Here is a 20,651-nt window from a genome sequence, read left to right on the forward strand (position 1 = left end):
GCTGAAGTCTTGCGTCCAGTTCTGGGACCCACAATTTAGAAGGGATGTGGCTGCATTGGAGAGGGTTCAGCAGAGGGCAACGAAACTGATTAGGGGACTGGAGCACATGACCTATGAGGAGAGGCTGAGAGACTTGGACTCATTTAGTTTGCAGAATAGAAGACTGAGGGGCAATTTGATAGCAGCTTTCAACTTCCTGAAAGGGGGCTCTAAAGAGGATGGAGAGAGAATGTTCTCAATGGTGACAGATGGCAGTACAAGGAGCAATGGTCTAAAGTTACAGAGGGAGAGATGTAGTTTGGATATTAGGATGAGGGTCGTGAAGCACTGGAATGTGTTACCGAGAGAGGTGATGGAATCACATCCCTCAATGTTTTTAAGTCCCGACTTTACAAAGTCCTGGCTGGGATGATTTAGTTGGGGTTGATCCGACTTTAGGCAGGGGGCTAGACTAGATGGCCTTCTGTGGTCCCTTTCAGCTCTAGAATTCTATAATTGTACGATTTTTTGTGACAGTCCTTGTAGCCAGACATGAACCCCCCATTTGGCTTTTTCTTCTTCTCCCCCCCGCACCACTGGGCAAGACAGAGACAGAAACAAGCAAGGGAGACAGGAAGCCTTTGATGTCCTGGGAACGCAGGTGTGCTGTCTCGCCCAGCCTCTCTACTATACACAAAAACCAGACAGCGAATGGACTAGCTAATGGCCGCCCTTCTGGCTGATCTCGGTAATTGACACGCCTGATCACTGCCCCAGGAAGAACGGGGAATCTCCGCCCATCACCTCCAAAGGTGCCCAATTGTCCACAATTCACAGGTGCAAATTGAGCCTTGCACCTTCCCTGGGAAACCTGGGGTTCAAAACCCATTCCTCCCGATTGGCCACTTGAGACCAGGAAGAAGCCTACGTGACAAAAGGGGTATAAGAGGGGTTTGGCAGCCCACCCCCCTTTGAGTTTCAATCACCAACACCTGCTGGCCAGATCTGAAATTAACTCTCGAGACTGGGGACGCCTGGTTCGTATCTACTTCTTCCCGAGGGATTGAGAGAAAGATTCTGGGTCACACCGGATCTAGGAGGCAGGGGTAAGAATTACACCTGTATTATACTTCTTTCCTATAGGAATTGAGGGAAAGACTCTGGCTCCACCAGGTCTAAGAGGCAGGGGTGAAAATCACACCTGCAACGTGCCTTTCTTGTGTACACATTAATTGTATTAGTTTAAGCTAGCTAGTTTGTCTAAAACTTTTCTTAAGTTAAATTGTGTTGTTTCCCCTTTTAAAAACCACGAGTACTAACTTGTACTTTAATCATTTGTCTTAGTTAAATTGTTTCTATCTTTGTATAAATAAAAAGTAACTGTTAAAGCCTCTCTAAGTGTAATTTTCCTCTTGCTGCTATACCCGAACTAAACACAAACAAAAGAACCCAGCCTGCCCTGGCTGCTTAGCGTAGCTGCTGGTGTGGCATCACCCCCTTTGCCCCACCAGACCCTTAGCTGGCACCTGGGCATCGGCTCACAGTCCTTTAATATGGAATCAGGTTGTAATTCAGCAGTTTTTCTCCTTCTGAGAGGTTTACTTCAGCTACCCTATCATCACACTTTACCCTCATCTGCCAACAGAATCTTATCTATTAAAGTAGTGGTGTCCAATAGACATTTATGGATCATCGCAGCCTGCCCCCCACCCCAAGTCTGACACACACACCCCAAGCCAGGCATCCTTACTCCAGCGCAAACTGCCAGCAACTCACCAGAGCCACCACCGCTGGAGGCGCGCTGGAGCTGGAGCTACCGCCATGCGAACCACCATGCAGCTGGAGCCACGCCTGGGGCCAAACCGCAATACTGTGAACCGTGGCTCCATCCGTGGTGGGCCACAGCCACCAGAGCCATGGGAACGCACAGCTCTGGGCCGAAGCTGCAGGACGAGCAGCCACTAATGCCATGCACGTGTCCAACCAAGTGTTGGGGTGCGTGCTTGGAGCTGGTGGAAGGCATTCCACATGCACAGCTTTAACGAGCAGCATTTTGCCACACTGAGGTGTCCAGTTCACCTCAAGTGGCAACCAGAAAGAATATTGGACTCCATGGTGTTAAAGCATCAGGTTCAACACCAGCATAGCTGTTTGAAGTTTCAGATTTCACTCCAACTTCATCCTGACCCTGCTAGTCAATTATGCCCTCCACCTATCTGGTGTGGCGTGGGACAGACCCTCTGGGAGCTGCAGATTCAGATAATCAGTAGTAGTAGTAGGCATCCTTCAGTCTGCATAGACTATGGATCACGCCCTTTAAATTTTCAATTGAGGACTTCATTTACAGCGTCTTGTGTGACTATGAAGACCCACATGAGAGTGACAGTCCTTGCTGCATCTCTTGCAGATGTAGTGGGTGTCTGGCAAGTCCTTATTGTGCTTTCTGTGAGCTCGCTTCTCCTCTGCTAGCTGTCTGATCTTCTTCTCGCCCTTCTGAAGGCCCTTGTGTAACCCCTACCTTCATCTGCTGCGGTCATCTGCTAGTTCTTCCCAGTTGTCCAGCTTGATGTTTACCTCTCTGAGGTCTCTCTTGCAGACATCTTTGTAGTGCAACTGGGGGTGTCTGGGAGGTCTTTTGCCAGAGGCTAGCTCACCATACAGGATGTCTTTTGGAATCCTTCCATCATTCATCCTGTGGACGTGGCCAAGCCAGCGGAGTTGACACTGCCTGAGGAGGGTGTGCATGGTTGGGATTCCAGCTTGCTTGAGGACGGCGGTGTTGGTCACTCTGTCCTTCATGATATTCCAAGGATGCGCCTGAGGCAGCGCAAGTGGAAGACTTTCAGCCTCTTTTCCTGGCGGGCATACAGGGTCCAAGTCTCGCTGCCATAAACGAGGGTGCTGAGGATGCAGGCTCCGTAGACTTGCATTTTGGTGTGAGTGTACAGGTTGTTGTTATTCCACACTCTCTTGCTGAGTCTGGACAGAGTTGTGGCTGCTTTTCCAATCCTCCTATTTAGCTCAGTGTCCAACAACAGGGTGTCAGTGATGGTGGACCCAAGGTAAACAAACTCGTGGACGACCTCTAATGTATAGTTGTCAATGCTGATTGATGGGGATTCAGCAGCATCCTGACCAAGTACGTTTGTCTTCTTTAGGCTGATGGTAAGCCCAAAGTCCTTGCACGCTTTGGAGAACTGATCCAGTAGTTTTTGAAGCTGGTCTTCTGTGTGAGACACTACAGCAGCATCGTCTGCGAACAGCATGTCTCTGATGAGGACTTCTCGCACCTTAGACTTAGCTTTCAGCCTTGCAAGGTTAAACAGTTTCCCATCAGATCTTGTGTGCAGCAAGATGCCCTCTGTTGAAGATCCAAAGGCATGCTTCAGGAGGAGTGCAAAGAAGATCCTGAACAATGTCGGAGCAGGCACGCATCCTTGTTTGACACCGCTCCTGATTCTGACAGCATCCGATAATGCGCCGTCATATTGGATGGTTCCTCTCATGTCTTTGTGGAACGACTGGATCATCTTGAGTAACCGTGGAGGACAGGCTATCTTGTGGAGCAGTTTGAACAGACCATCGCTGCTGACCAAGTCAAAGGCCTTGGTCAGGTCGATGGAGGCTAGGTAGAGTGGCTTTCTCTGCTCCCTGCACTTCTCCTGCAGCTGCCTTAGAGAGAAGACCATGTCAACGGTAGACCTCTCTGCGCGGAATCCGCACTGTGATTTGGGGTACACCCTCTCGGCAATCTTCTGAAGTCTGCCAAGGATGACACGAGCGAACAGTTTATCAGTGACGCTTAGGAGGGAGATTCCACTGTAGTTGTTGCAGTCGCTTCTGTCTCCTTTGTTCTCGTACAACGTTACAATGTTAGCGTCACGCATATCCTGTGGAACCTCACCCTCTTTCCAGCACAGGCACAGTAGCTCATGTAGGGGTTCCAGGAGTGTGTCCGCGGCATACTTGATTACCTCTGGTGGTATACCATCCTGACCAGGGGACTTTCCTGCTGCAATGCTGTCGATGGCTCTCTTCAGTTCATCCACAGTCGGTTCTTGATCCAGTTCGTCCATTACTGGTAGGAGCTCGACGGCATCGAGGGCTGCGTCAACCGCAACGTTCTCGTGTGAGTACAGCTCGGAGTAGTGCTCAACCCAGCGCTCCATCTGTTTGGCTTTGTCAGCAATGACTTCACCAGATTTGGATTTCAGAGGTGCCATCTTGTTCTGGGTGGGTCCTAATGCCTTCCTCACACCCTCGTACATTCCTCTGAGATTACCAAAGTCGGCACAGGTCTGGATGGTGCTGCATAGCTGGAGCCAGTGGTTGTTGGCACAGCGCCTGGCTTTCTGCTGTACTGTTCTTCTGGCCTCGCTAAGTGCTTCCTGGGTACTCTGGCTCGGTGAGCGTTTGTACTCCAGGAGTGCAGCACGCTTCTTTTCAATGAATGGAATCATCTCATCGGAGTTAGCTTCGAACCAGTCGTTCGTGTTTCTAGCTCTTCTTCCAAACCCTGACAAGGCCATGTTGTTAACTGTATCCCTCAGATGTTGCCATTTGGATGTCGCATCAGCACCCCCAGGGCCGCTGCGCGGATTTTCCTGGAGGGTCTCTCTGAACTTTTCAGCTTTCTCTGAGTTTGCCGTCTTTCTGTCGTCAATGCGGGGCCTTCCAGCAGGTTTAGAGCGGTACAGCTTCTTGGGTCTCAGCTTGAGCTTGGAGCAAACTAGCGAGTGATCTGTATCACAGTCAGCACTATGATAGCTGCGTGTCAGAAGGATGTTTTTGAGGTTGTTATGCCTAGTGATGACCACATCTAGTTGATGCCAGTGCTTCGAGCATGGGTGTCTCCACGACACTCTGTGCTGTGGCTTCGTTCGGAAGAATGTGTTTGTGATGCACAGATTGTGTTACGAGCACAGTTCAAGGAGACGCTGTCCATTGGCATTCATTTTTCCCACACCGAAGTGTCTTAAGCAGGAAGGCCATGAGGCCCAATCAGCTCCAGCTCTTGCATTGAAGTCACGCAAGATGTACAGTTGTTCACGAGCAGGTATTTGGGCTACAGCAGCACTAAGCACATCATAGAACTTGTCTTTTACTTCTGGTGTGGCGTACAGGGTTGGAGCATAAGCGCTGATCAGGTGGACAGGACTGGCGCAAGTTTGAAGCGTAATCCGAAGAAGTCTTTCTGATCCACCCATGACTAAATCAACCATTTGTAGAAGGGTGTTTCTGACAGCAAAGCCAACACCATGCTCTCTGGGTTCTTCTTGGGCTTTACCCTGCCAGAAAAAGGTGTAGTCCTTTTCCTTTAGAGATCCTGAATCTGCGAGTCACGTCTCTTGCAGTGCAGCGATATCAGCTCTGAGCCTCTTCAGTTCCTCATTGATGACAGCAGTCTTGCGGGTGTCACTGATGGCCTGAAGATCTTCAGTCAAGCCGGTCAGCATGGTCCGCACATTCCAGCAAGAAAGCTTAAATTGTTGATGTTTCTCATTTCTTGTTGATTTTTTTATTGGTTTGCCTGGTGCCCAAATTTCAGTCACTTGTCAGGTTCAGGAACTTTAAGCCTCACGCACCCAGCGAGGCAGGTGAACTGTGGCGGGACAGTACCCTATTGGCTGGCGGCTACCCAGCTTGAGGCGGACGGTGACTCTCCAGTGAGATGCGAGGATCTCTCCCACCGTCGAAGGCAACCCCTGGCGCTCGTTCTCTACGCCAATCGAGCAAGAGCTTATAACCGGTATCTGTTGCCTCCCATGTTGATGCAACGCTGTTCAGCGATGCCGGAGTACGTCTCCGGGCGCGAGCCTGGGCACTTATTATGGAGACTCTGGGCTGCCCAGACACCAGTGTCCCCCTCTCAGCTTTACTGCTATAGTCCAAAGGAGAGGATAACCTCCACATCTGGTACCAGCTCAGCTGCAGGAGTTGCCAGGACAGTGCCAGAAGTTGACACCGAACCACCTTCGGACTCCACTCCGGACTTTCAGTCAGGGTTTACAACCTTAGCCTCTTTCCTTCCCAGGATAACCCACAAGGCAGTGGGGTGTGGAGAATGTGGTTAAGGATCCAACTATTTCATGCCTCCCTGTTACCACGAGTCACCATAGCTCCCTGCAGAGCAATGACCTCATATCCCCAGGACCCTCCTCCCCACCTTTCACGGCCCCTCCCCCCAGCTACCATCACCATAGGACCCTCTCCAACCCACTACCCCCATGTGCTCCCATGTCTGCCCTCCTCACTGCACTGGCCCCTCCCCCCCAACTGCTCTCAGTGCCCCCAGGTCCACCTTCCCCCGTCGCTCTTCAGGCTCTTCTCTTCAGAGACTCCTTTTCCTGGGAGTGCTGCCTTGCAGGGCACAGGTGGAACACCATACCTGAAAAGGACAAACATGGGGCTCCTCCCTTGGTGAACTCCCAGAGGCAAACTCCCTTCCCTGTTCGCTGCTCACCCCTTGTTCGCTGGGAGTTCCCTTCTTATAGGGAGAGCTCCCAGCTTGTCAGGCCTGGCTCAAAGCCTTGCCTCCAGTCTAATCAGCCCTTGAAGGCTCACCTGGCAGGGAACTCCCCCAATTCACACCTTGCAAACTGCTCTTCTCTGCACAGCACAAGCTCAGGTACCTAGGCAGCTGATGAAGCTGCAGACAAACTGTTTCAAGTAGTAGTGCTTTTTTCTGGGGAAAAAAAAAAAGAGGAGCTGGCTCCCTGCCCTACTTGGCAATCCCCTGGCTGGGGCTGCCGAGGTGCTGGTACTCACTGCCAGCAAATACCAGACAGAAAAACCACTGATTATTTGCAACAAGGTTAGATGATTGCTACCCAATGAAGGTGCACGGTGGGTGAATCACTGCCATATGTGACACTAATAAAGCCTTATAGAAGCCTTGTAGAATGTTGCCCTTCAGCATAAAGCAATACTAGAAAGGGAGTGTGAGAATAAGATAATTGAACCTACAGTGACCAAGTGAATTTCTTTATAAAGCTGCTGCCTTATAACCCCCTTTTAATTTACCCATTCCTTTCACTGAGCCATATGGTTCCCAGCATTTACTTGAAACCATGGCTAGAATACCAATTCCCAGAAAGAATGTATTCGAAATACTGACTTTATTCCCTTGGTCTGCATTAGAATCCTTCCTTTAAACAGAGCTTATTTTCTGAGTGGACAACAGCATGACCCATATTTAACCAGACTTTCAGTATTTTAAAAATTCCATTTTATCTGACATCTTGGCATATTTTTCAAAAGTTCAGTCTGAGGTGGGGGATTGTGTAACCCCGGAAAACTCTCTTCCTTGCTAAGGCGCGTGTTTGCAGGGAGAGGGAATGAAGGAAGACAGAGAATAACAAGGATAGACTGTAAAGAGAGATGCAACATTCTCCAGCCCACACAGCATGATTCCAGAAGGCTTTGTGTGGCCCAAAACATGTACATGGCTACATCTGTACATAACTGTTTTCAGAGGGTTCCAGGGAATGCATGTAGTACAAATGGAGAAACAGATTATAGCTATGAAAATTACTTGTCCTTATTCAGAATAAAATTTATTTGCAAATTTGAATACTTTTCACACCTAACCAGAACCATCTGCTATCAACACTGGGAGGGTTGTTTTTTTTTTTTTTGTTTTGTTCTGTTTGTTTTTTTGTAGGGGTAGCTCTGCGGCAGTTGTCATGTTATTCATGCATTGCTGATGCTGTCCGTAACGCTATAGCTGTAAGAAGAAAGCCTATCAATGCAAGCAGACTAGGGGAGTAACTACAATACAATGAAGTACCCCCTCACTATAATTCCAGACTGACTGAGTGGGCAAGGAAAGCACAGTTCTTTCAGTCTGTTTCCTGGGTACCTGGACACACTAGCCGCATCTACACGTGCTGGCTACTTCGAAGTAGCCACGCCAACTTCGAAATAGCGCCCGCCACGTCCACACGTGGTAAGCACTATTTCAAAGTTGAAATCGACATAAGGCAGCGAGACGTCGAAGTTGCTATCCTCATGAGCAGATGGGAATAGCTCCCTACTTCGATGTTGAACGTCGAAGTAGGGCATGTGTAGCCGATCCGCATCCCGCAACATCGAAATAGCGGGGTCCACCATGGCGGCCATCAGCTGAGGGGTTGAGAGACGCTCTCTCCAGCCCCTGCAGGGCTCTGTGGTCACCGTGTGCAGCAGCCCTTAGCCCAGGGCTTCTGGCTGCTGCTGCTGCAGCTGGGGATCCATGCTGCATGAACAGGGCCTGCAACCAGTTGTCAGCTCTGTGGATCTTGTGCTGTTTAGTGCAAGTGTGTCTGGGAGGGGCCCTTTAAGGGAGCGGCTTGCTGTTGAGTCCTCCCTGTGACCCTGTCTGCAGCTGTTCCTGGCACCCTTATTTCGATGTGGGCCACTTTGGTGTGTAGATGCTCCCTTGCAGCTCCTACTTCGATGTAGTGCTGCCCAATGTTGACATTGAACGTCGATGGCACCAGCCCTGGAGGACGTGTAGACGTTATTCATCGAAATAGCTTATTTTGATGTCGCTACATCGAAATAAGCTATTTCGATGTAGCATTCACGTGTAGACATAGCTACTGAGTTTCTTTCTGGTATCCAGTGTAAAAACTATTCCATCCACCAACACTTAACAATTATTTAGAAAGGCTCCAACCATTGTGTCTTCACTTGTAAGATGAATTCTCAGTTTCTCTCCCACAGAAGGTTTGCTAGACTGTACTTATGAGCTGCGTCTACACGTGCACGCTACTTTGAAGTAGCGGCACCAACTTCAAAATAGCGCCCGTCGCGTCTACACGCGTCGGGCGCTATTTCGAAGTTAACTTCGACGTTAGGCGGCGAGACGTCGAAGTCGCTAACCTCATGAGGAGATAGGAATAGCGCCCTACTTCGACGTTCAACGTCGAAGTAGGGACCGTGTAGACGATCCGCATCCCGCAGCGTTGAAATTGCTGGGTCCTCCATGGCTGCCATCAGCTGGGGGGTTGAGAGATGCTCAGGGCTTCTGGCTGCTTCTGCGGCAGCTGGGGATCTATGCTGCAGGCACAGGGTCTGCAACCAGTTGTCAGCTCTGTGGATCTTGTGTTGTTTAGTGCAACTGTGTCTGGGAGGGGCCCTTTAAGGGAACGGCTTGCTGTTGAGTCCGCCCTGTGACCCTGTCTGCAGCTGTGCCTGGCATCCCTATTTCGATGTGTGCTACTTTGACGTGTAGACGTTCCCTCGCTGCGCCTATTTCGATGTTGGGCTGAGCAACGTCGAAGTTGAACATCGACATTGCCGGCCCTGGAGGACGTGTAGACGTTATTCATCGAAATAGCCTATTTCGATGTTGGCTGCACGTGTAGACGTAGCCATGGTGTTGCAAATTTTACTTAAAAGGCTAAAAGGCAATGCTTTTATCTGCCGAGTCTGTCTTCTGTTAGCTGCTGAAGAGTGGCTGTCAGTGGCTAGTAGAGAATAACACTTTGAATTCACCTGAATACGATAGGAGAAATCCACAGTGACCTGCTTTGTTTGGTTACACCTAGAATAGCTTCATGGAAATGATGAATCCTCTTTCAACATTTAGGGTCTTGGTTTAGGGTATGCTACACATTGGCTAGGAGGAATGGCTGCCAGCATGGGTGAAGGGGCATATATGCATAAACCCAAGCCACTGCCTTTGGCATCACAACCACACTGGTATTTTTACCACACTGGCTCAAGCACAGCTAAAGTGAGTCTGTCTATCCATGTTGGGAATTGCACATCCCAGCTGCCACATGTTTAGTTTGAATCTGAATTATATTCCAAAATATGAAAGTCTTTAGATCTGGAGTCAGGGTTCCAAGCAAAATGTCTGATTTCTTTTGGTTGTCACTTAGTATTTATTCTGTGAACTTCAACCACAAGGGTGATGGAAGCTGAAAGGTCATGGCAAGGGAAGATTAAGTTAACTAAATGGAAAAAGATATGTTAATCTGAATCACATCTGAAAAAATAGATGCTTAAAAATTGGTCGTTCAAAAATAGAATGAGTGAACAAACAGAAGGAAAGGAGGTTTGAGGTCTTCCTCCCAGCAGTATGTCCAAACATACATATAACTTGAAGGAGATATTCCAGGAGTTGGGTGGCATACCATCTCTGAAGACTTAGATGTGGTCAAAATGCAAATTAAGAACCATATTTCAATTTTCACCTATTTCCTTATTTTAGTCCACATCTTTGAGAGCATGTGAGAAAGATGGGATGTGAAGCAGCAGAGATATAGATTTTAAGCAGCAGTAACAGACCATGGAATATTTTTTATTTGAAGTATCAGTAAGTTTCTGAAGTTTATAAAGACTAAAGTACAATGAAATCTGGACTCCAGTCCTCTACCACAATATAATGTTTTAAAATCCCTTTGGAAGGCTCAATCCATACTTTACCTCCACTCTATGACTCTCCAAAAGAAGTAACAGTCAAATCATGGGCTTGGAATGAAAAATCCTGTTTGGAATGATATCAAGTTGCAGAGGACTGAATGGGGTTTTGAATATTCACGTTGTGAGTTTTCAGGTCTCATAATCACTGTAGGCCAAAGCAATGTAAGACAATTAATTGAGCTGCCCCCAAGTAAATCTTCTGTGAGATGAGACTGAGGTCCTCTGATTTCTCTAGTGCTGTCATAGAATCATAGAACAATAGACCTGGAAGAGACCTAAAAAAGCCACCGAGTCCAGCCCCATGCTCTAAGCAGGACAAAACCCATCAGATCAGCCCCGCCAGGGCTTTCTTGAGCCGAGACTTAAACACCTCCAGGGATGGAGACTCCACCACTTCCCTGGGTAGACCATTCCAATGCTTCACCACCCTCCTAGTGAAAAAGTTTTTCCTAATGTTCAACCTGGACCTTTCCAATCGCAACTTGAGACCATTGTTCTGTGTTCTGCCACCTGTGACCACTGTGAACAGCCTCTCTCCAGCCACTTTGCAACCTCCCCTCAGTAAGTTGAAGGCTGTTATCAAGTCCCCGCTCAGTCTTCTCTTCTGCAGACTAAACAGTCCCAATTCCCTCAACCTTTCTTCATAAGTCATATGCTCCAGCCCCCTACTTATTTTGGTCGCCCTCTGCTGGACCCTCTCCAGTGTATCCACATCCTTCCTATAATTGGGGGCCCAGAACTGGACACAGTACTCCAGATGCGGCCTCGCCAAAGCCGAATCAAGAGGAATAATCATTTCTCTGGATCTACTGGCAATGCTCCTCTTGATGAAACCTAATATACCATTAGCTTTCTTGGCTACAACGGCACACTGTTGACTCATGCCCAGATTCTCATCCACTACAATTCCCAGATCCTTTTCTGCAAAACTACTACTGAGCCAGTCAGACCCCAGCCTGTAACAATGCTTGGGATTCTTCCAGCCCAAGTGCAGGACTCTGCACTTGCCCTTATTCAACCTCGTCAGATTTCTTGCAGCCCAGTCTTCCAATTTGTCTAAATCAGTCCGGACCCTGTCCCTACCCTCCAGTGTATCTACCTCTCCCCCTAGTTTAGTGTCATCCGCAAACTTGCTGAAGGTGCAATCCAACCCCTCATCCAGGTCATTGATAAATATGTTGAACAGAACAGGCCCCAGAACCGAACCTTGGGGCACTCCACTAGAAACTGACCGCCATCCCGACATCACGCTGTTGATCGCTACCCTCTGGGCCCAACCTTCTAGCCAGCTTTCTATCCATCTTACCATCCATTTATCCAATTCACATTCCTTTAACTTGCTGACAAGAATATGGTGGGAGACCATATCAAAAGCTTTGCTAAAGTCAAGCTAAATCATATCCATTGATTTTCCCCTATCCACAGAGCCAGTTATCTCATCATAGAAACTAATCAGATTGGTAAGGCATGACTTGCCCTTCATGAAACCATGATGACTATTCCTGATCACTCTCTCCTCCTCCAAGTGCATCAAAATGACTTCCTTGAGGATCCCCTCCATGATTTTTCCAGGGACTGATGTAAGACTGACCAGCCTATAGTTCCCTGGATCATCCTTCTTCCCTTTTTCTAAAGATGGGCACTACATTTGCCTTTTTCCAATTATCCGGGATCTCTCCCAGTCTCCATGACTTTTCAAAGATAATGGCCAAGGGCTCGTCAACGATATATGCCAACTGCTTCAGAACCCTAGGATGAATTAGGTCCAGGCCCATTGATTTATGTACATGTAGCTTTTTAGATAGCTTCTAACCTGTTCTTTCCCCACCAAAGGCTGTCCACCTTCATCCCACATTGCATCACATATTGCATTAGTCTGGGAGCTGTCTTTGTCCATCAAGACAGAGGCAAAGAGAGCATTAAGTACTTCAGCTTTCCCTCCATCATCTGTCACTGGGTTACCTCCCTTATCCAGTAGGGGTCCCATGCACTCTCTGATCAGCTTCTTCTTGGTAGCATGCCTGTAGAAACTTTTCTTGTTATCCTTCACATTCCTCATGAGTCGCAATTCCAGTTGCACTTTCGCCTTCCTGATAACTGCCCTACACTCTCGAGCTATACGTTTATACCCCTCCCTAGACATCTGTTCCCATTTCCACTTTTTGTAAGCTCCCTTTTTGTGCCTAAGTTTTCCAAGGATTTCCCCATTAAGCCAGTCTGGTCTCCTACCATATTTACTTCTCTTGCTGCGCATCGGGACAGTTTCTTTCTGCGCCTTCAATAGGGTTTCCTTAAAATACTGCCAGTTTTCGTGGACTTCTTTTCCCTTCATGGTAGCATCCCAGGGGATTCTGCCCATCAGGTTCCTGAAGGAGTCAAAGTCTGCTTTTCTGAAGTCCATGGTGTATAATTTGCTGCTCTTTTTCCTTCCTTTGGTCAGAATCCTGAAGTCTACCATCTCGTGATCACTGCTTCCCAGGTTGTCCCCCACCTCTACCTTCCCTATTAGTTGCTCCCTGTTTGTAAGCAGCAGGTGGAGCGGCACACGACCTCTGGTCAGGTCCTTCAGCACTTGCACCAAGTAAAAAATTCATTTTATTGATTTTGTTTTCTTCGACACATTTTTTAAACAACTTCTTAGTTTTTCTGCATTGTGCCTCAGGGCGTGTGACTGGGATTCATTAATGAATTTGTTCCTCTTTTTGGATCATTAGCTTCCCAGGCTGGAAACACTGGGAACTCTGGCCCAGGGCCCCCACGAAATACATTAAGGCTGTGTCTACACTAGCTCCCTACGTCGAATGGAGGATGGTAAGTAGGGTGTTGGGAGATTATTAATGAAATGCCGTAGTGCATATGCAGCACTTCATTAAGCTAATTCTCCCCTGTGTTAAACTTCGAAGTGCTGGCTCGCATGTGGCAGTGGCTCACCCGCCGGTACTTCAAAAGTGCCTGGGCAACTTTGAAGTCCCTTTACTCCTCAAAATTTTAACACTTTGAAGTTGCCACAGGGGAGAATTAACTTAATGAAGTGCCGCGTATGCACCTCAGCACTTCATTAATTATCTCCAGACACACTACTTACCATGCTCCCTTCGAAGTAGGGAGCTAGTGTAGACACAGCCTAAGGAGTAGCAAGCAGTCGTGTGGCAACTTAAAGCCTAACACATTTGTTAGGTCATGAGCTTTTGTGGGTAAGACCCTAAATTTGTTAGTATCTCAGTTGCTACAGGACTTCTTGTCATTTGTGAAGCTACAGACTCACGGCTACCTCTTTGAGACTAGATTAAGAGTGATCAGTTAACACTCTGGGCATCCTCGCCTTTAAAAAGCTAAGCACAGAGACCTTGCAGTTAACCCAGAAAAAAAAATTCAAATAACCTAGTGAGAAACAGTGTAAGTAATCAGAGCCAGCAACTGGGGCCAGCATGGAAGTCACTGCATAGCATGTCCCTGAGGGGAAAAGGGGAGCAGGTCTCTACATAGTGGAAGCTCACACAAGGACTATGCCTACAGCTTCCATTGGCCAGTTGCGAGACAATGGGCGCCGCAAAGATAGGTGCTGGGGACGGGGACACAGTGCAGACACCACCCCAAAGGGCATGTGCTGCACAGAGACACACACACTGGCCCAGCATCTGGCCGTCTTTAGTACTGTGTGGGGCTGCAGCTAGCAGGAAGTCTGCCTCAAGGTCCCACTGGGCCAAGGCAGGACAGATCCGAATGTTTGGCAGGCAGGAACCAGCCCATAAAACACATTTTGCTCGCCCCTAGGTTAGTTCATCCCTTCTGTTAGAACTCCTTTTGTTTTTCTTCCTTTGAAAAACAAACAGCACAGAATGTGGTTAAAATTCACTGTGACTCACCTACCTTAGCTCTTCTCCACTGATGATTTCTTACATGTGGTAGTGGCTTTTTGCAAATGTGAATGGAGTTTTATCTGTAACCCTTGAAGGGCTTTTGCAGGAAAATGAATGCAATTTAATATACAGATTAAATAAGAGAAATATTTCTCCAACAGGGTTTTTACATCATTCTCGCAGTAGAAGTCCAAACAACTGTGTAGAAGAACAGAATCTTGTTTAGACAGCTGACTGCTGCTGAATTCTGCAGTTAGACCTCACCTGCTGTGGCATTGAATGTAGCAAATATTCGATCAATCAACAAAATGTTAACTGATGATAGGAGAACAGCAGCTGTGGTGAAGGACTGGGGTTAATTTAAATGCAACCTTTAGGTCCTGACCTAACTCATGCTTGGTCTTGCAGAAGCAAATTTTCGTTTGCAGTAAGCAAATGGCCGACTGTAGAGAAATATGGCACACCCACATCTTGCAAGCCAGCGGAACATAGGACCCAAGGATAACATTTACACCCAGTAAGGGGTTTGGATGGCAGCTCTTAATTTAATTGGGACGTAGCCGTGTGATGCTTAACATTATTAACACTGTCAAGGGCATGCCTCTTAAGATATGGGTCAGGCTGGACAGCTTGTACTTGTCAGCTTTGGTGAAAATGTTGTGCAAGCAGATTTGATAAAGCTTTCAGTACTACTGGCTTTTAGGAGCCATTTTCATGCACTGTCCATTTTGGCTTCCAGGCCCAGATAAAATGCAAACACTCAGAAGTCCGGGTACAACTCTGGGAGTCAAAAATGTCAGTCAACCATGCTCAAATCTCACAGTTCTATTTGGACTCCAATTTGGAGGCAAACAATGGGGTATATATTTGGATGATATTTTTCTTCCATAATGGTACTCATCCCTGTTAACAGGCCAGCCCTTGTAGCCATCCCATTCCTTTCTTTCATATCCTGCTGCTGCTGTGTCACACTGATTTTCTCCTTTGCGTGCCCAAGAAGTGATTTATGAGAGCATGTTTCAGCCTGTTTGAAATCTTCTTGTTTCATCTGTGTTTGATTTTCACTTTCACTCAGTGCCTTAGCTATTGTCAGCCATTAATGTGTTCATGCCAAGTTTTCTGTTATGTGCACTGGCATATTACCTTGTGTAATTATTTAATTAAGTCACAATTATAGGACACCAACATAGTGAAACACTCAGATGAATGAGCAATTCACTCTTAAAGGCTGCATTTACACTATATTCCCCTTTCAGAGGAGGAATGGAAATGAGGGAGACTGACAATGCAAATGAAGTGCTGATTTACAAATCTTTCTTCTCAGTTGCATAATCTCAGAATAGGAAACAAAATAAGAAGAAGGGTTCTTTTGAAAGCAGGGCTTTTTTCCAAAAGAATCCTGTCTACACGGCTGTTTTTGCTTTCTGAGAAGTCTCTTCTGGAAATGTGATTGCGTGAGATTATGCAAATGAAGCAGAATATTTGTAGCTCAAACCTTCATTTGCATTTTTGAGCTCCCTCATTTGTGTTCTCCTCCAAAAGGGGAATGAAGTGTCAGTCCAGCCAAAGAGTAAAGCATGTGAATTGAGCTATGCAAGAAAAGGCAATCTTCGTCAATGAGAACACCACAGGCTTTTGGGGGGTGAAGCTTATCTCCATCAACAATAAACACATTTGACTTTGAAAACCCCTATAAAGAGTTTCCTTTTTCCTTATCTCAAAGGATCATAAATGTCCAGCAGCATAATTATTCTAAAAGTACTCTTCTGGTAGTAGCAGCAGCAAAGAAGGTATTTTGATACTATGTTGGTACACTTAAGGCTACCTTATGTGTAGTCTTAATCCACAAGGTTCAAATGCAGATCCAAGTAAACTTGGATATGTTTGGATTCAGGAAGGTTGGTTCTGTTGCACGTTAGATGTAAGTGGGTGTAAGTGCGGTTCTGTATTGCTGAATAGCTTTGTCTTTGAATGACTTTGTTGCAGTGCATGTGGCTGAGCAAAACCATGAATGGGACTAAGCATGGGAATTCAGGAACAAAATTTAAATAACACAGAGCAATGTGTGATGATGCTGCATACAGTAATGAAACTCAGTCTATTTAATTGGGGAAACAGTTTTGAAAAAATATACTAAATTTAATATTTACCATAGAGGCATACAGTTAGGAGATGAGACATTTGGTAAATCAAAGCTGAATGAAATCTGAATGAATTTGTCACTGAAAACTGATGGACATATTAAAGATCACAAAATTATATTATGCAGAAAATATTAAGTGAAGATTATGAACTGACATTAAATTCCGCTTGATAATTTAATAACTTTCTAGCCCGAAGAAAAGGGCTAAAGATCCAGTTCTGCAGTCTTTATTCACATGAGCAAGCCTTACTCATCCATATAATCCTGTTGACTCTGCTAATAATGGATCTGACTTCACTGAGACTACCACATGAACAGGATTTGCCAATTTTGTCACTAAGACCTGCAAGTCTTCGACCTAAATGAATACTGTGCAGAAAAAGCCACAGAAGCCAAATGTTGAAACACAATGGCTGGGTCTACACTTGCCCCCAACTCCGAAGGAGGCATGTTAAACAGGGCGACGGGCGATTACTAATCAAGTGCTGTGGTGAATAGGCAGGGAGTAAAGGCACTTTAAAGTAGCATGGGCACTTCAAAGTCCGACACTTCGAAGTTGCTGCAGGGAAGAAACAGCCTAATGAAGTGCTGCGTATTCACTGCAGTACGTCATTAGTAATTTGCCATTGCCCTGATTAACATGCTGCCTTCGAAGTTGGGGTCAAGGGTAGACAAGCCCAATATGAGTCTTCAGTTTAGTCCTAAGATAGTGCTGAAGAACAAAGCAAGACCAAATCCACATGTTCCTACAGTATAGTTGACAACAGAAAAGTTACCACTAAAACTGCTTCTGACCCAAGTTGTTCAGGAAAATAAAAAATGGACAGGAAACTAAGACTGACGCGTGACAATGTCACCCTGCAGATAGATCTAGCGTGCGCTGTGGTGACGAACTATGAAGCTGAAGGAGGATTTTTCTGAGCACTCATTTAAATAGTGTTAGGTTTCCACATGAGGAAAGCATGCGTTTTTTAGTTTAGGTGACTTGGATTTCAATTCAGCAAAGCACTTAGGTGCCTAACTCACTTTGAAATCAATGGGATTCAAGCATGTGTACAAGTATTTTGTATCTGTTAGCCTCTATAGGCAAGAAGGCCTGTCAGTTCCACAATGTCTCCAAGAGCCAGAGACAGCACAGGAACTCACTGTGCGTAACATTCCACATCTGATTTGAGATGCATCAGCAGCTGCATCACAGCCACCCCTGCTACAGCCAGTAAGACTGCCTTAAAAGAGCCGCACAGAAGACAGAAAGACCCCTTTACATTCCAAGATCTAAACCCTGCAGCCTGGAGCCTCAGAGGGAGACCACAGCTCAATATTGTCACCTCTTGTTGAAATGGGAGAAGAGCGGCCCACCACTGCTTGGGAACTGCAGACCAGCAGTGGTTTCTCTTCCCCGCACACCACCCGGCAAAGGAACTCTTTGGAAGCATCTGTTCAAGAGCGAGAATGAATGGGCCAGGGCATGTTTGCATTTCAGTTTTACTGATGACTTGGAGCATGTGAATGTTTGAAGCTTGTGAGCAATAGAATGCAGAGGAACCCTCTTGAGAGACGAAGCAGCGAGGGATCTATACCAATGTGCTTATGGTCAGTCAGCAGTCTGGTAAGATTGGCTAAGAGCCTGGATAGACCTAGGAGAGGAAGAGAGGCTCCTGGCTGTCAGCTCATGAGGACTCCAGATGTTCAAGATACTACAGATTCCTTTTTTAGCTGAGCTGAGCCTGCTACAAACTCATGGGCCATGCAGAACAGTGGCAGGTTTGAAACAATGGCTGATGGTACAGAACAGAGGCAGCATCTTTAGGGTGTGATGGAAGTGGAAGAACGATGGTGTCAGGCGCTCAGGCTGAAGCCCCAGAGGCAGACAAACCGAAGGCGACTGGTGCTGGCCTCCCTGTACAACAGTTAAATCTGATCATTTCTTCTGATCAGGAAGTAGAGCCCCCAAAACAGCAGAGACGCAAGGCAGCCCAGATCTCCTAACAGGTTTGAACTTCTCCAGCCGAGGACAGTTAAGTGTGAAAAGGGGAACCGAGAAATGGATAGAACACAGCCACTCTTAGCTGCCAAAGGACTGAGGCTAGGAAACTGTGAAGACACCCAGGAGATGCAGGAGGGAAAACTTATCTCATAGAACTCAGTGTTTTAATGTTTGCCTTTCCCAAACTTACTCTGTTGTCTCTCCGAACCTCTTCCCCAGCAAAATTCTTTGTTTTGATCCCTGGACTCAGCTTGTGAGTGTAAAAGCATTGCCCGGTCAGGGTGGTGTAGGTTTCTGTAGTTTTCCAGGTTTCTGGTTAGCATTAGTGAAATCTTTAGAAAAAATGCTCAGAAAACGGACCCCAGCTGTTTTTGCTGCTAACAACACAAGAATTGCAAGGATCTGAGTGATCCCGAATGAGGTAATTTGCAGGACCAGGGGACCTCAGGCCTGTGGGCTGTGCTGGGGGGCTGACAGCCTGCTGGCTGGGCTCCCTCACCTTTTCTTCACCTGCTCCCTGACCTCAGGATGCTTGTGGAGGGAGGGGGGCTCCATTCCTTGCAGGCCTCCCGGTTGCCAGGCTGATGATGGGGCTGTCAGCCCAGCTCCCCATCCCTGCAGGGATGCCAGTGGGGCTTCCTACTCTGGCTGGGCTCTCCACAGGACTCCCCAGCTCAGCTTGGCTCTCCGCCACCGTGGGGCTGCTGGCTGGGATCCCTGCCCTGGCTGGGATCCCTGCCTTGGCTGGGCTCCTTGCAGTGGGGCTGTCGGTGGGTTTCCCAGCACCAGTGGGGCTCCTCTTTGGCTCACCAGTCAGACCAGCTCAGGGTACCTGGGGCTCTCTAATGGGCCATGGATCATGCTGGATGAGAGCATTTCACCCTGTACTATACAAACTGCTGATCCAACATGAGAATAAATTATTGTAAAGAACACTGTTTCTATAGCCGATGTTTCTGATATTTTATGTCTATTCAGCTAAATGCAGTCATTGTCATGTGTATAGCCATTGTATTTTGATACCTCCTTTACAAGATGGGGTGATAAAGCCCCAAGACACAAAAGTAAAACTGAGGATGTGTCTACACTACGGCTCCGTTTAGAAAGGACAGCTTTCGAAATTGAACGTCAGAAGATGGCGTTTCGAAACGGAACGTCCATGCACGCTAACGGGGACGGAAGGTTGGACGTGTCTTTTCGAAAGGCCCCCAGTGCACTTTTGAAAGAGAGTGTCCACAGGTCTCAAGGTGCTCTTTCGAAAGAATAGGGGCAGGAAGTGTCACTGGAAGGGTCGCGTGGCGGACAAGCCTTTCTGGGACGAATGCCTGTCATCCCTTTAAAGTCTGCCCTTCCGCCCAAGCCTCGGCCTGCACACACTGAGGGCCAGCTACCAGTCCCCAGGCACGTAGAGGGAGGGAGCAGAGGAGGCATCCTGGACCCCCATGGACCCTGAGCAGTGCCCCTCCCCCATGAAGGCTGTGGTTGGCGCATTAGCCATGGTCCTGGCTGCTGTGCATCAGTGGCTCTGGGTGGCCACGCTGCTAGCCACCCTCCTGGAGGCCGTCCTCAGGGTGTGAGTTCCCCCCTGGTCTCCCGGATCATCCGCCACCACTGGTGGGACCAGCTGGTGCTGGAGGACTGGGGAGGTGACTGGTGGCTACAGAACTTCAGGATGACCAAGGGGACATTCCTGGAGATGTGTCACTGGCTCACCCCAGTCCTCCAGCACCAGGACACCTGCCTGAGGCCAGAACTTCTGCTCCAGAAAAGGATGGCCATTGTTCTCTGGAAGCTGGCAGCCCCAGACAGTCACCGATCCATCAGCCACCAGTTTGGGATAGGCACAGCTGTGCCCAGGTCACACCTAGACTGCATGTGGGAGTTGGGGGGGCACCCTGGCAAGGGGCACCATAAGGAACTAGGGGGGAAGCCCCTGCCACGAATGGGCGGGGGTGGGGACAGGAAGGCACACAAGGGGCAAGGAGCGGGGACGGAGATGGGCAGGCACACAGGGGGCAAGGGGCGTGGACAGGGACAGGTGGGTATGCCGCACCCGACCCCACACTCACGAGTGCACCCCCCCACAGGGCCTGCAGGTCATCCAGGCCATCAACAAGGTGCTCCCGAAGCAGCTAGTCAATATCAGGGACCTGTACAATGCCATCCAGGGATTCAAGGAGTTGATCTTCCAGAACTGCTTCAGGGCCCTGGCTGGCACACACATCGCCATCCAGTCTCCAGAGCACAGCCGCAGGGCCTATGTAAACTG

The sequence above is a fragment of the Carettochelys insculpta genome, chromosome 1 (assembly GCF_033958435.1).
Source record: "Carettochelys insculpta isolate YL-2023 chromosome 1, ASM3395843v1, whole genome shotgun sequence".
Taxonomy (NCBI): Eukaryota; Metazoa; Chordata; order Testudines; family Carettochelyidae; genus Carettochelys; species Carettochelys insculpta.